Source organism: Heteronotia binoei, chromosome 8 (genome assembly GCF_032191835.1).
Source record: "Heteronotia binoei isolate CCM8104 ecotype False Entrance Well chromosome 8, APGP_CSIRO_Hbin_v1, whole genome shotgun sequence".
Classification (NCBI taxonomy): domain Eukaryota; kingdom Metazoa; phylum Chordata; class Lepidosauria; order Squamata; family Gekkonidae; genus Heteronotia; species Heteronotia binoei.
Genome location: NC_083230.1, coordinates 48930727 through 48943971, shown reverse-complemented (window position 1 = coordinate 48943971; position 13245 = coordinate 48930727). Strand labels below are relative to the sequence as shown.

At 44.3% G+C, this 13245-nt stretch overlaps 1 protein-coding gene across 2 annotated transcripts in view; it reads right to left on the bottom strand.

Annotated features, from left to right (window-relative positions):
* Positions 1–627, bottom strand: part of RAP1B (RAP1B, member of RAS oncogene family) — a 39115-nt gene extending 38488 nt beyond the window's left edge. Inside the window, exon 1 of one of the 2 annotated variants that reach the window (XM_060245037.1) lies at positions 409–627. The gene's annotated coding sequence lies outside the window, so the exon portion shown is untranslated. Of the gene's footprint in view, positions 1–404 lie in introns of both variants that reach the window. The other variant, XM_060245038.1, reaches the window with a different exon arrangement.
* Positions 628–13245: the final 12618 nt, after the last annotated feature.

Genomic DNA, 13245 nt, shown 5'->3' with positions numbered 1-13245 from the left:
CGGGCGAGTCCCAAGCGCGGGCGGCTGCGGCAAAGGAGCTCTAACTTTCCCCTCCCGCTCGAACTTCTCCCCGGGAGGCGGCCGTGGAGCGGGAGGAGGGGAGGGAGGGAAGGAAGGAAGGAAGGGGCTCCTCAAGGTAGTCCGGCTTCTTCCTACGGAGGGGAGCGGTCGCGCTCCGTTCCGCCTCCGCCATGTTCGAGAGCCTTGTCCCGTCTGCAGAGCACCGCCTCCACCTTCCTCTCGGGGGCCCTTGCCGCCTCCCGAGCCACCTGTGTCAAGACCCTCGCCGCAGCCACCACCCGTTCCGTGCCATGGCAGCACCCGCGCCGCACCGCCGCTCCTTCCTTGCTTCCCACCCACCCGACACCGGGCCCAGCCGCCCGCCTTGCCATGGCCGCTTCTACCTACCGGACTGCGCTGCCGCTCCCTTCCGTCCACCGCCTCCTCCCGGGCTGAACCCCGCTCCACACACACGCCCTCCGCTTTCGCTGCCTCTGGCTGGGCGAGGCTTGCAGCCGTCGCCGTGACGCTGCACGCCCAGCCTCGCTCTGGTTTCCTTTGCTCAGTCCGGTGGTGGTGAAGGGGAGGGGACCGGAGTGTGTGTGTGGGGGGGTGACCTCTCCACTCTGCTCGCTACGCGCAGGCGCGCGGCTCAGCTTGGCGACACTGCAGCCTGCCTGCCTCCCCTCCCCCTTATGCAGGGCCCCATCCTGCCGCAGACCATAGAAACAGAAAAGTAGCTCGGAACTGCTGTCCGCGAGGGAAAAAAAGGAAGTAACTCACAAAGGCGCGCACCATATCTCATTACGGTAGCTGGAGACGGATATGGTGCAGGGGAAAGAGTCACCCCACTCCACGCCTTTAGTGGATAGTGCTTTTAGGGAAAGATTAAACAGCAGTCAAGTGGCACGGTGCCTAAATATTAACAAAAAGTAGTCCCGTATAAGCTTTCGTGGGTCAGAGCGAGCTCGTTTCATCAGATCCAAATGTTAGGTTAGGATTGCGATTCTGATGATACTTTAAGAACGAGAGGAAATGGTCATTGAACTTGATGGGGCTTATTTGCAAATAAAACATGTTGGATCAGGCTATCAATAACGAATACTTGTTTTAGTTAAGACTCGTCCGTTATCCTACTGCATAATGCTGAACAAGGTTCATCCCACTGCTCTTCCAGAATCCCCACCCAGTATTGCTAACCATATGTCAGGATTCACTTCTTGAATGCCATTCCTTGTATAGCCTTCCATAGGAGCAGTCAGCCTGTACAAAACTCTGCAACAATAGACCAGCCATTCTTTCCTTTTTAATCACAGGGAGAGGAAAGGACACTCCTTTTCGCATCTAAAACAATGATGAGCACCCAGGTCCTGTGTAGAATTCTGAGCTAAGTTGGTTTCACATTGTGGTAGCAGCTGTTTATTCTCCTTTACCTTCCCCCCTCCTATAGTAGTAAGTTTTCAAAACGACTTAAAAATAGAAGACATCAGCTCCTAGAAACCCAGCAAAAGTTAGCTGTGACTAAATCTCATTGAAGGCATTCCATTGGTTTCAATATGACTTACGGTAATTTTGACTAATTTTAACTGGATCAAGGAGCTGATGTGTAACTGGCAGGAAGTTGCAAAATGACAACACATCTAGGAAAAAGGAGTGTGGAGAAAGAAAAGCATATTTTTACAAAAGTTACATTTCCCCAAAATTCCTTGTTTTGAATGACCTCTGCATAACTCCCTCTTCTTTGTGTTTAGCTCAGAGCAGTAATAAACTGATATTGCCGGGTGTATGTATCTGCTCATATGATGGACCCCATCCACTTCCCTCCCTCAGAGGCAAGATTTAACTTCTTTCCATTCACTGTCAGAGCAGCTCTGGTAATGTGTTTCTTCTCCCCTTAAGAAACTGGCTTTTCCACCCAGTAAGTAAAGGTATATTTTGGCTATTTGCTCAGCCCAGGAAACTGAAGGAAGGGATAGGATCACCCTTTAAAATGGCACTTGAGATGCTTTAAAATTCAAGTATAACAAACAGTTTTATTTACTATCAAGGGGAAAGGTCAGGTGAAATCAGGGGTTGAAATTACTGAGGTAAAACTAGTACAAGCTCTTAAATATCAGGCTAATGAGAGGTTTACTTAGATGTTTATATTGACAGGCTTTTATTCCAGTGTTTTCCAAACACCCTCGTTCACTTTATTTGAGTAATTGCTGAATCATTGGTGCCCAAGAACAGGACCATAGCCAGGATGTAAAGTTTGGTGGGGCACATAGCTAGGATTTTTTGTCAGGGGGGCCAAGGGGATTCCTTGTCTGGTGGTCCTGGCTGGGCTCTCATCGCTGGAAGGTAGGGAGGGATGCCTTTAAGAGCACAGCCTCCAACCCAGAGCTAGAGAAGGATCCCCATGAACCCTCCCCCCCAATGGACAGGTGCCCCAAGCAGCTCTGGCCTTGCACTGAGGAGAGCACTCTAAACGGGCCCTGAGGCTGCAGATTGTGGCACCTGCCTGGGGAGTCTTGTATAGAGGGAGGGGGGCTGAGAAATGGTGGGGCAGGCAGGAGAACAGCATTCTCTAAGCCAAAATGCCCTCAAAACGAGGTTGGGAAATTGTCAGGTGGGCACCTGGCTTAATCAGGATCTTTTACCTGTGTATACAGGATTCCACATCCAGAAATTAATGCTTAAAAATATTAGGGACTCTAATTAAGTAAAACAATTAAAATTTATTCCAGAAGAATATAGGCTTCCATACAAGATAAAATACTCATAAAATCATACATACAGTCCTAAGAAAAATAGAGAGAGAGATAGAGACAACACATGGGTAGACAAACAGGGTGATAATTACCGATCATAGTCTTAAGAAGGCTCCAATGGCGACGATAGAGGACGGGGAAAATGGACCCAAAACTGATCAGGAATCGGGGATGGATCAAGACAGCGGAACTAGGGTACTGCTAGATGCACACATGTGGGGAGCTGTGTTACAGGTTATATAGACTACCTTGAGCCATTAGGGGATGGGAGCTACAGGGGTGGATGACAGGTGGTCAGCTGGTACATGACCTCAGAAAAGGGGAGGCTCTGCAGTGACCATAAGGGCTGGACTTCTGCAGTAGCCAATAGCAAGTTAATTGGTGGCACCTAATTGGGTGCCCATGACTGACCAATGAACAAGCTTGGTCCAGGGGTACCTGGTTGGACTTTCAGGTTGCAATGGACCAGGGTGAGGCTCCAAAATTGGGAAAAGAATGGGGGGAATTACTGGGAGGAGGTGTGCTTGAGTTTACCAAACTTATCTACAAAGGTGACAATAAATGGCCAAATTGCTACCTAAGGTAACACCCAGTTTACACAAAGGAACTTGGCTCTGGCTGAAGATGGTCTTCCTCTTGTTCAGTGTTCTTCTTGGCACCAGTCTTTGTCTTGAGTTCTGTTAGACAAAGGCTTAGGCGGTCTGGCAGGATCCACGCCTAAGATAAGCTTGATTGCCTTATGTAGAAGTTGAAGCAGCTGTTGGATATGGAGTCAGGAAAACAAGATGGATTCTGGTGGTGTTAGCCTTTGGTTCATGGAAATAGGCTGGAAACTGTTTGCCTGTACAGTTCATGGTGGCGTGGCTTCTTCCACTGCAGCGGCCAAGACTGGGCACACAAGGAGCAGCTGGAAGCTCGTCCGTAGTTCTGGCTAACACCCATCCAGAGATGTAGAATGCTGCTGCAAAGCTGAGGCTTATAGTATCCATATAGTATCCAAACCGTGGGCAAAGTCCACTTCTTAGAGCAGATGTGTGCGAGTCAAAACTCCAGGCACCCTGGCAACCATACTGGTGATCACGATGTCCATGTGTATGAAAAGTAGGGGGCTTTTTCTTACAATTTAGCACAAGCCCATTGGGGGCTGTGGTACCAAACTCTGCCCCAGCCCTGAGGGAAGCCTCTCCCTCCCAGCTGGCTGGCTGGCTGGCTCATCGGCTCACTGTTGGGGCTACTGAAGGTGTGGCAGGCACGGCTGCCCCTCCACCAGCAGCTCTGCACTGACTCCCAACTCAAATGTGAGCAGCTTGTTCTCAGGAGGCATGCCATGCTCCTCCACAGCCACCGCCGCAGCGCACCAAGCATCCTGCAAAGACTCACCTACTTTGCTGTTCGCTCCCCCACCAGGGAACAACCCACCCAGGAGCAATGGAACTCTGGGAGTCAGGAGGCATTGAGGAGTATGTGTGAATGGTGGGGCCAGGATCCTGGCCTCAGTGTTTTAGTGGTGGGGCCATGTCCCTATGGACCCCACCATAGCTACAGGCCTGCCCAGAAGGCTGGTATCCTTTTCCCAGTACCCAAACCCCTTCTCTTCGAACACTCTTCTTGAGTTATTCACTGACTTTTAAAGTCTCTACAAGCAGTTTCTAATCACACCAGAGCAGGGAATTCTGTACTCCCCAGAGATGACTCTCCCTGTTTGACTGGGTAGGGAATTTTCTTCTCTCCCTAGAAGATCAATCCCCTTTCCTTCTCAACTACCCAGACTTCCTTGCTAAACTCTTCCCAAGTTCTCTCTGTATTCAAGCTTTTCTCAGATAATGCTGAATTCAGACTGTATTCAGCTGAGGTAGAATCGGACTCTGTCAGCACTAAACTCTTTTTCTGTCAGGGCTATTCTCAGACAGTTCCAGTACATGTCTCTTCACAGATAAGGCAGGAATCTGACTGAATCTCCTCAGCATCCAGCTGTCTCAAGATTTTTCTGCTCAGCTGATGCCAACCAATCAGATTCCTTATAGCAGCCTGTTACTCTCTGACTCTGTGAAGAATTAACCCTTCACAGTCCTTTAGTTATTGGTAGCACTTCTAAGTCTCTTGAAAAGTCCAATCCATCACAGCTCCATTCTCTTCCATTTAGTGATTCAGCCTGAAAAGGCACAGACTTTTCTGATCCCTGCACTTGGTTTAGAGGTGGCCTGGAATTAATGTCAATTCACCCCCACTTTGACAACATAAAGGGGGGACAGGTAAGAGGAAAATAAGGCCATTCATAAATTGAATCACAGAATCAGAGTTGTAAGGTACCTCCAGGGTCATCTAGTCCAACCCCCTGTACAATGCAGGAAATTCACAAGTACCTCCCCCCACCTGCTCCATTCCCAAAAGATGGACCCCCCCCCGCAAAAAAAATACCCCCCTAGGAACCCTGGCCAAACTGGCCTGGAGAATATTGCTTCCTGACCACATAGTTGCAGTCATATTTCCCTGGATATGTAAAAAAGGTCCACGACAATTAAGCACTGATGCAACTCTTCCTGCCCTCCCACTCAGGATCTGCCTAAGTTCATAGAATCAGCATTGCTGTCAGATGGCCATTTAGCATCTGTTAAAATCTCCCAAGAACATGAACCCACCACATCCCAAGGAAGCCTGTTCCACTGAGGAACTGCTCTGTCAGGAAGTTCTTCCTAATGTTTAGCTGAAAACTCTTGATTTAATTTCAACCTGTTGGTTCTGGTCCAACCTTCTGGGGCAACAGAAAACAACTCCACATCATCCTTTATATGACAGCCCTTCAAATACTTGAAGAATTGTTGTTATATCTCCTCTCAGTTGTCATATTTCCTCTCAGTTGTCTCCTCTTCAGGCTAAACATACCAAACTACTTCAACCTTTCATCACAGGACTTGGTCTCCAGACCTTTCACCATCTTTGTTGCCCTTCTCTGGATATGCTCTACCTTCTCAACATCCTTCTTAAAATGTGGTGCCCCAAACTGAAAACAATAATCTAGGTGAGGTCTAACCAGAGCAGAGCAAAGCGATGCCATCACTTTGTGTGATCTGGATACTATACTTCTGTTGCTACAGCTCAAAACTGCCTGTGCCTTTTTAGCTACCACATCACACTGCTGACTCATGTTCAGTATATGGCCAATAAGACCCCTAAATCCTTTTCACACATACTACTGCCAAAGCAAGTATCCCCATCTTATAATTATGCACTGGATTATTCCTACCTAAATGTGGAACTTTACATTTATCCCTGCTAAAATTCATTTTATTTGTTTTAGCCGTTTTCCAGCTTGTCAAGATCATCCTGTATCCTGACTCTGTCTACTATATTTGCTTCCCATCCCAATTTAGTATCACCTGCAAATTTAATAAGCATTCCCTCTATTCCTTCATCCAAATCTTTTATAAAGATGTGGAACAAAACAGGTCCCGGGACAGATCCTTGAGGCACTGCACTTGTCTCTCTCCAAGAGGATGAGGAACCATTCACAAGCACTCTTTGGGTGTGATCTGTCAGTCAGTTACAGATCCATCTAACAGTAACAGGATCCAAACAACATTTTACCAACTTGTCAACAATAATATTATGTGGAACCTTAACAAAAGCCTTACTGAAATCAAGATAAACTATGTCTACAGCATTCCACTGATCCAGCAAGGTAATAACTTTCTCAAAAGAAGCAATAAGGTTAGTCTGACATGTTATTGAGAAACTCATGCGGGCTCTTAGTAATCACAGCCATCCTTTCTAAATGCTGAAGGACTGACTGTTTAATGTTTTGTTCTATAACTTTTCCAGGTATAGACGTCAGGCTGATGGGTCGTTTTTTACCTAGATTCTTCTTTTTCTCCTTGAAGATGGGAACAACATTTGCCTGCCCCCAGTCTTCTGGCACCTTACCTGTTCAACATGAATTTTGAAAAATAATGGGCAGAGGCTCAGAAACTACATCAGTGAGTTCTTTTAGTACCCTTGGATGCAATTCATCTGGCCTTGAAGACTTAATTTCATTTAAAGAAACTAAGCGTTTATGTACTACCCCTAAGCTGATCCTAGGCTGCAACTCCCTTCTCTCATTATGTGTTCTGTTTTTCTCATGTTGAGCACTGTTTCCCTCACAAGAGATGTCTGAGCAAAAGTAGGAATTGAGCAGTTTTGTCCTCTCTTCATCACCTGTTACAATTTCACTTTTCTGTCCCAACAATGGACCTACCATGCCCTTGCTCTTTTTCTTACTTTGAACATAAGAAAAGAACCCTTTTTTAGCAACTGTTGCTAGCCTGAGTTCATACTGAGTTTTAGCTTTTCTAATACTCTCCTTACAAGCACTGGTTGTTTGTTTAAATTCATCCTTGGTTACAAGGCCCTCATTCCATTTCCTAAATGAACCTTTTTATTTCTTGTATTTTTCATGTGTTTGTGTGTGTCTGCACCTGGAAGTCCTGTTAACCTTTGGTGACTGACCCTTACTGGGGGCCTGGAGGATATTCAGGGAGGTGGCTGAATAAGTCAGCCCCCACCTCCTGACTGGGTATTTCAAAGACAGTCTTCCATCCAAGTACTAACCACAGTTGACCCTGCTTAGCTTCCAAGATGTGATGAGATCAGGCTTGCCTGGGCTATCCAGGTCAGGGCAGTCTTTTTTTATTTCTCAAGTCCTTAGAAAGCTGTTTATGGAGTTACTTTGGCTTCTTTAGGCTCCTCCCATTTTTCCTTCTCAAAGGAATCATTTGTTATTGTGCCTTCCATATTTAACTTTTAAGAAACTCCCTCCCCTCTTGAACTCCCTTCTCCTTAAGTGTTTCTGACTATGGGATTCTACCCAGCATAGTTTTAAGTTTGTTGAAATTTGCTTTCCTGAAGTCGAACCTGTATGTCTGACTACATATTGCTCTTCCCTTCCCCAAGAGACTAAATTCCAAAATGACATTAAAATGTATTGAGACCAGAGGCAGCTGCTATAGTTCAACCATTCATTGTTCACATACTGATTACAGGAAAAACAACTGCAATAGGCCCAAATAGGCTGGAACTGGCTGCCTAATCAAGTCTCCAGCAGCAAGCCTATGGTGGCTCCAACAGTCCAAATACATAGCAGCCCTTTCCCGTAGGTATAATAGCCCTGAAGGTGTCATAGCAAGGATCTGATGTGATCGATGCAGGCCCTAGGCTAAGGTATCTGACACACCTAGATTTCACTCATGTTGTGATATATGACTGTGATATATGTGCTGATAACAGTGCTCGTCTTTGTTTTGCCACTACTGAAATGTGAACAAGGGCCAGGGTGGATGTGGTCGACAAGCAAGATTGCCAACAGACCTTGCAGGGGAGGGAAGATGTCCCATCTCCTTAATAAAGTGTGGAAATCGATATGTGAAGCTTTCCATAATGAGGAGGCAAACAACATTACATTCAATGAAGAAGGAGAAGAGGAGTTTGTTTTATACCCTGCTTTTCAGTGTAGATGACTGGGGAAGGCAATGGCAAACTACCTGTAAAAAGTCTGCCATGAAAGCATTGTGATGCGACATCACCCCAGAGTCGGAAATGACTGGTGCTTGCACAGGGGACTACCTTTACCTTTACTTTCTCTAAGGAGTCTCAAAGCAGCTTACAATCTCCTTCCCTGCTTCTCCCTGCAGCACACACCTTGTGAGGTAGGTGGGCCCGAGAGTGTTCTGAGAGAACTGTGACTGGCCCAAGATCACCCAGATGGCTTCATGTGTAGAAGATGGGAATCAGTTCTCCAGATTAGAGTCCACCACTCTTAATCAAACTGGCCCTAAATCTCTAAAAGGCAGGACTCCCCCCCCCTTACAGGCAGTTGGTAATCTTTAGGGGTGGGGTAGGGTGTGAATTACAACTGATTTCTGGACTACAGAGATAAGTTCCCTGGAAAGAACTATAGTCTAGGAGTTATGGAAGTCGTAGAGTGGCTATAGAGAGTAGATGCTCTAGGATTTCCATTTCTCCTATGATATACCATAGAGACTAGGAGAAACAGTCACCTGTGAAAACACTAAAGGACAGAAGTCAATTGTGGACTAAGAAAGAGATGGGGCTGCTATTAGCTGTCATCCTTCTATGAGTCTTCAGATTGGATTTTTCTCCTTAACACTGAAGATAACTTTGAGAGGGTTAAAAAACAAAACTGAGTGATATGAGGCAGGAAATTTACATTTTGAATTATGGTGGGAGAAAATTATCTCACAAGAATCAGAGGAATTGGAGATGACCTTTAACCTGGATGTGATGCCACATCACTCTTCAGCTGAGCTCTCTCTCCTCCTCAGAAACTGCCTTCAAATTTCCAGTAATTTGCCAAGACAGAGTTGGCAGCCTTAGCAACCCTACTTTAGGCACTGGTAAGGATCTGAATCGTCTAGGGTTTTTTGTTTGTTTTCCCCATAGGATTTAGTTTAAAACCCTCCTTATTAGGTTTGCAAGGCTTTTACCAAACGCATGTGTGGGGAAGGGTGTCTTTATATAGTAACTAGCTGTTCTTGAGGCTACAGTTCACGGATCAAAGTATGGGAATTCCACTGGGGATACTGAGCAACACCTACTCTTTTAGCCTGCAACATTTTCAACAGACTTTCAGCAGTCCAAGCATTAAATTCTTGCATGGTGGAGCTTCTTACCCTTATTAGTTATTCTGAGTACTGAACTGATGAGGGACAGGTACGCCAGAATAACACTAAATAAGAAAATCCAGCCAATGTGTTTCTTTCCTACATAGAAAGGTTATGATGGGACAACTTCATCTACTGAATGAGCACGAGAAACTCACAGGAAGGGAAGTGACTGCCCTGCATTGCCATACAAGACTGTGATACCTGGCTATGTATGCAAAGGTGATTAAATCGATCCATCTTAAATGATTTTATGTAGGTGTGCTGACTGTTAGAACATAGGCATTACTTGTCTGAAGCACCATTTGTAGTTTATAGATAGCCAAGGAATGTTAGTCTAATGGATGTTGTATTGCCTTCTCCTTACAGTGACTTTCTAAAATATTTACATATTGATGAAACCCCAATAGTTAAATACTAATTTATGTAGGAGGCTTAATGTACAAGATATATTACCTACTAATTATCTGTTTGAGGTTCCTCTGTAGATTATAAAAGGCATTTATTTATAACCCAGAATGGATTAGCTCCTGCCAGATCTCCCCATGGCTTTAATAATAGTATCAGAAGGTGTTTAATGAAAAATGTATCTATGATCAAGTTTGGACATTCAAAAGATAGTGCCTCGATAATCCTGACTGCAGTGAAGAAAGGAGCTCTCATCTGAAAGCAGTATCAAAAAATACTTTCAGAATTACCGGTCAAGAGATTCCCCCTCCCCCCACTAGAAAACCCACTACTTTGCTACTGGGATAAAGTACCAGCATGGGCATACGAACATATTACTTGTATACATTGTCATGGACACAGATGAAAGCCTAGGACAACAAAGGCACTACTGTGTTTTAATTTTTTAATTCTTCGGGGTTGTGTGTGTGTTGTACTTTGGACCACTGAATCCTGCGTTAGTCTAATCTACGTTACATAAGGATGTTCAAGACTTCAGTTCACAGATACACAAGGAGTCTGAACAAAAATGTACTTCTCTGGATTGGTATCTCTTTTTGATAATAATAAGCATTACAGCTCATTTGCTTTTATAGTTTAGCATGATACCAAAGGTGATAGTATACATAAACTGAAGATTTCTACATTTTAAATCTCTTTCAAAAGGGATTTGGATCCAATTCTCCTGATAGGCCTCAGAATGATAAATTACCACTGGATATTCAGCTGGAACCAACTATATTCCTAATAGCCACCTCCATTTATAAATCAGATTTTTGATGACCTACTGGTGAACTGTCTCTTCTTACTAAGACACTCTATTTGGGAAATATCCCAATCAGGTGGGAGCAGTGTTGCAAAGAAGGAACTCAGGATGTAGAGGTACAATGTGCACTGCAATCAGCTAGATTAGAGCAGAGGGGAAATGTTTAGGGGTAGAAAATTAGCATATGTTATGCGATAAAAATCCTAAATCCTTATTCAGCCTGGGATGTGTGTGTCCATTGTTCTGAACTTGTACATTAACACAAGTTCAGCAGTTTCACATTATGATGCCTGTATTCATTCTGACATTACAGTAATAGGACCTCACAATACCATCCATGCCATCAAGGGGGTTGAACTAGATGACCCTAGAGGTCCCTTCCAACTCTATGATTCTATTTTAGGTTCATTTACCTGGTCATCTTCTAATGCTATATATGCCATCAAATGCCAGCAATGTCCTTCCACTCTCTACATTGGACAAACAGGTAGTCCCTATGCAAAAGAATAAGGGACATATATCCAATACTAAAAACTGCAACACTCAAAGACCAGTGGGAGAATATTTTAATCTTTCAATTCTTTCCATTGCTGACCTAAGAGTGACAGTCGTCAGACAAAGACATTTCAAAGGGAAATTACAACAAGTTTGTTGAACTTGAGTTAATCCATAAGTTCAGAATAATGGACCGCCCCCAAGGCTGAATAGGGACATAGGATTCTTATCTCACTACAGATGTGAATTTCCTGCCCCCAAGCATTTCCCCCATGCTCTACTCAAGCTGATTACAATATGCATCGTACTTTTACATCCTATAAGCACTCTTTACGACACTCTTCCTCAGGGTTTTTATTTTTTTTTGTAGAAAAAGCCCAGCAGGAACTCATTTGCATATTGTTACACCCCCTGATGCCAAGCCAGCCAGAACTGCATTTCTGGGGTTTCATATAGCAAATTTTCTTCTGTTAACAAGTCTTTTCTGCAGCACTATGGTAATTTCAAACAATGCTGCTTTCCCCCTACCCTTTTTCACCACAAGATCTTCCTCGGACTTTCTTTCAACATTCTAAGTTGAGTGCTATAGCACTAAACCACTATAGCACTTCAGCACCATAGTGCTCTTTCATAAGGGCTTGTGCATCAGACTTTATTTTGGAGACACCAAGTACTTCTTAAGCGGCACTGAAAAAAGAAATTCACAGGGTCACTTTATTGTAATTGATGACTGGGAATTTTATAGGACAGGAGGAGTAATTGTAAGGAAACTGCAGTGTGTTAAGGGAGAAAGGAGTATGTACAGCCAGGGTTTGGTATCATATGGAAACTAAAGCTTGTAATTTGAAAGTTGCTCACAGAGCAATGCTAAACAGATTTCAAGTGCAGTGCTAAATAGAGTTACACATTTCTAAATCTGTTGAAGTTAATTGACATAGAAGGCAAGACATATAACTCTGCTTAGGATGGCACTGTAAGAAAGCCAAACCATTATAAGCACAAGCTATGAATTCAAGGACAATAGCCTGTAGATAATATAGGGCTAAAAGATAGAAGGTACTGGGCATGACTGTGTGGTTGGAGCTGATCAGATCTGTTACTGAAAGCCTAAGGAAAAATGATCTCCTTACAAATATTTTTTTTAAATGAAGCAGAAAAATTGAGACAAAGAAGGTCACTTGTATTATGAATACATTAGATGTTAGTGTCTTATTAGGCAAATCAGGTGTTTGCAAAATAGAAAAGCTCTTAAATGTAGTATAATCTTTCTCTCTGGGGCAAAAAACTGGAGAGCCAAATCAAACCACAGGAGAAAGGCTTCACACAGTGAGAAACCAAAATTTCAACTGGAAAATCAAGAAGACCTGTAATGAAACATGATGAAAGTGATTTGGCAGAAACTATCAGCTGAGCAGATAAGAAGATGAGCTGGATCAAGGAAACGTACATGCAGAAGTCTCATGCCTATTATTTAACTTCTGCATAGGTGGCACAGCAATAATGACCTGCTTGGGCAATAGGTATTTTAAAATCTCATATTTCCTATCAGACACTATGTGTATCTATAAGATCTGTTTGTTGTAACTTCCACTAGATGTGTTTTTTTAAACTAGGGGGGGGCACCACCTCATTTAAGCTGTTTGCATGTACACATTTAATAACTCTCATTTTGGAAGAAAAATCCCTAAACTAAACAGAAGACAAAATGCGTAATAGGAAGTGAAGTGGAGCGCTGTGTTCAGGCGGAGGTGGGGGTGGAGTTGGGGGCGCAACCAGGCTTAGGCGGCTTCCTGAGCAGTTTGGCCCATGACATGCCCCTCCCCCCAAGAGGCGCAACTTTACGCCTGCAAAAACGGTGGCGTGCCCCATAGGCACTCGTTGAAACCAAAAACAAAGGGAAGCTCGGAAACAAAAGGGAAGCTTGGAAAACCCTTAGGGAGCGGCATGATTGCCTCACCAATCCCCTTGCGGCTCGGGCTGATGAGCCCCATCCCCATCACCCAATTGCGGTCTTCCCCCTCCTAGAAATAATTCCACTCTGGCCACACACAACTCAGTTGTTAGGGAAAGGAGTGCATGGTGGGAAGTTCTGCCGGCGAACTCCCGGCCATACAGACTTAGAGTGAGG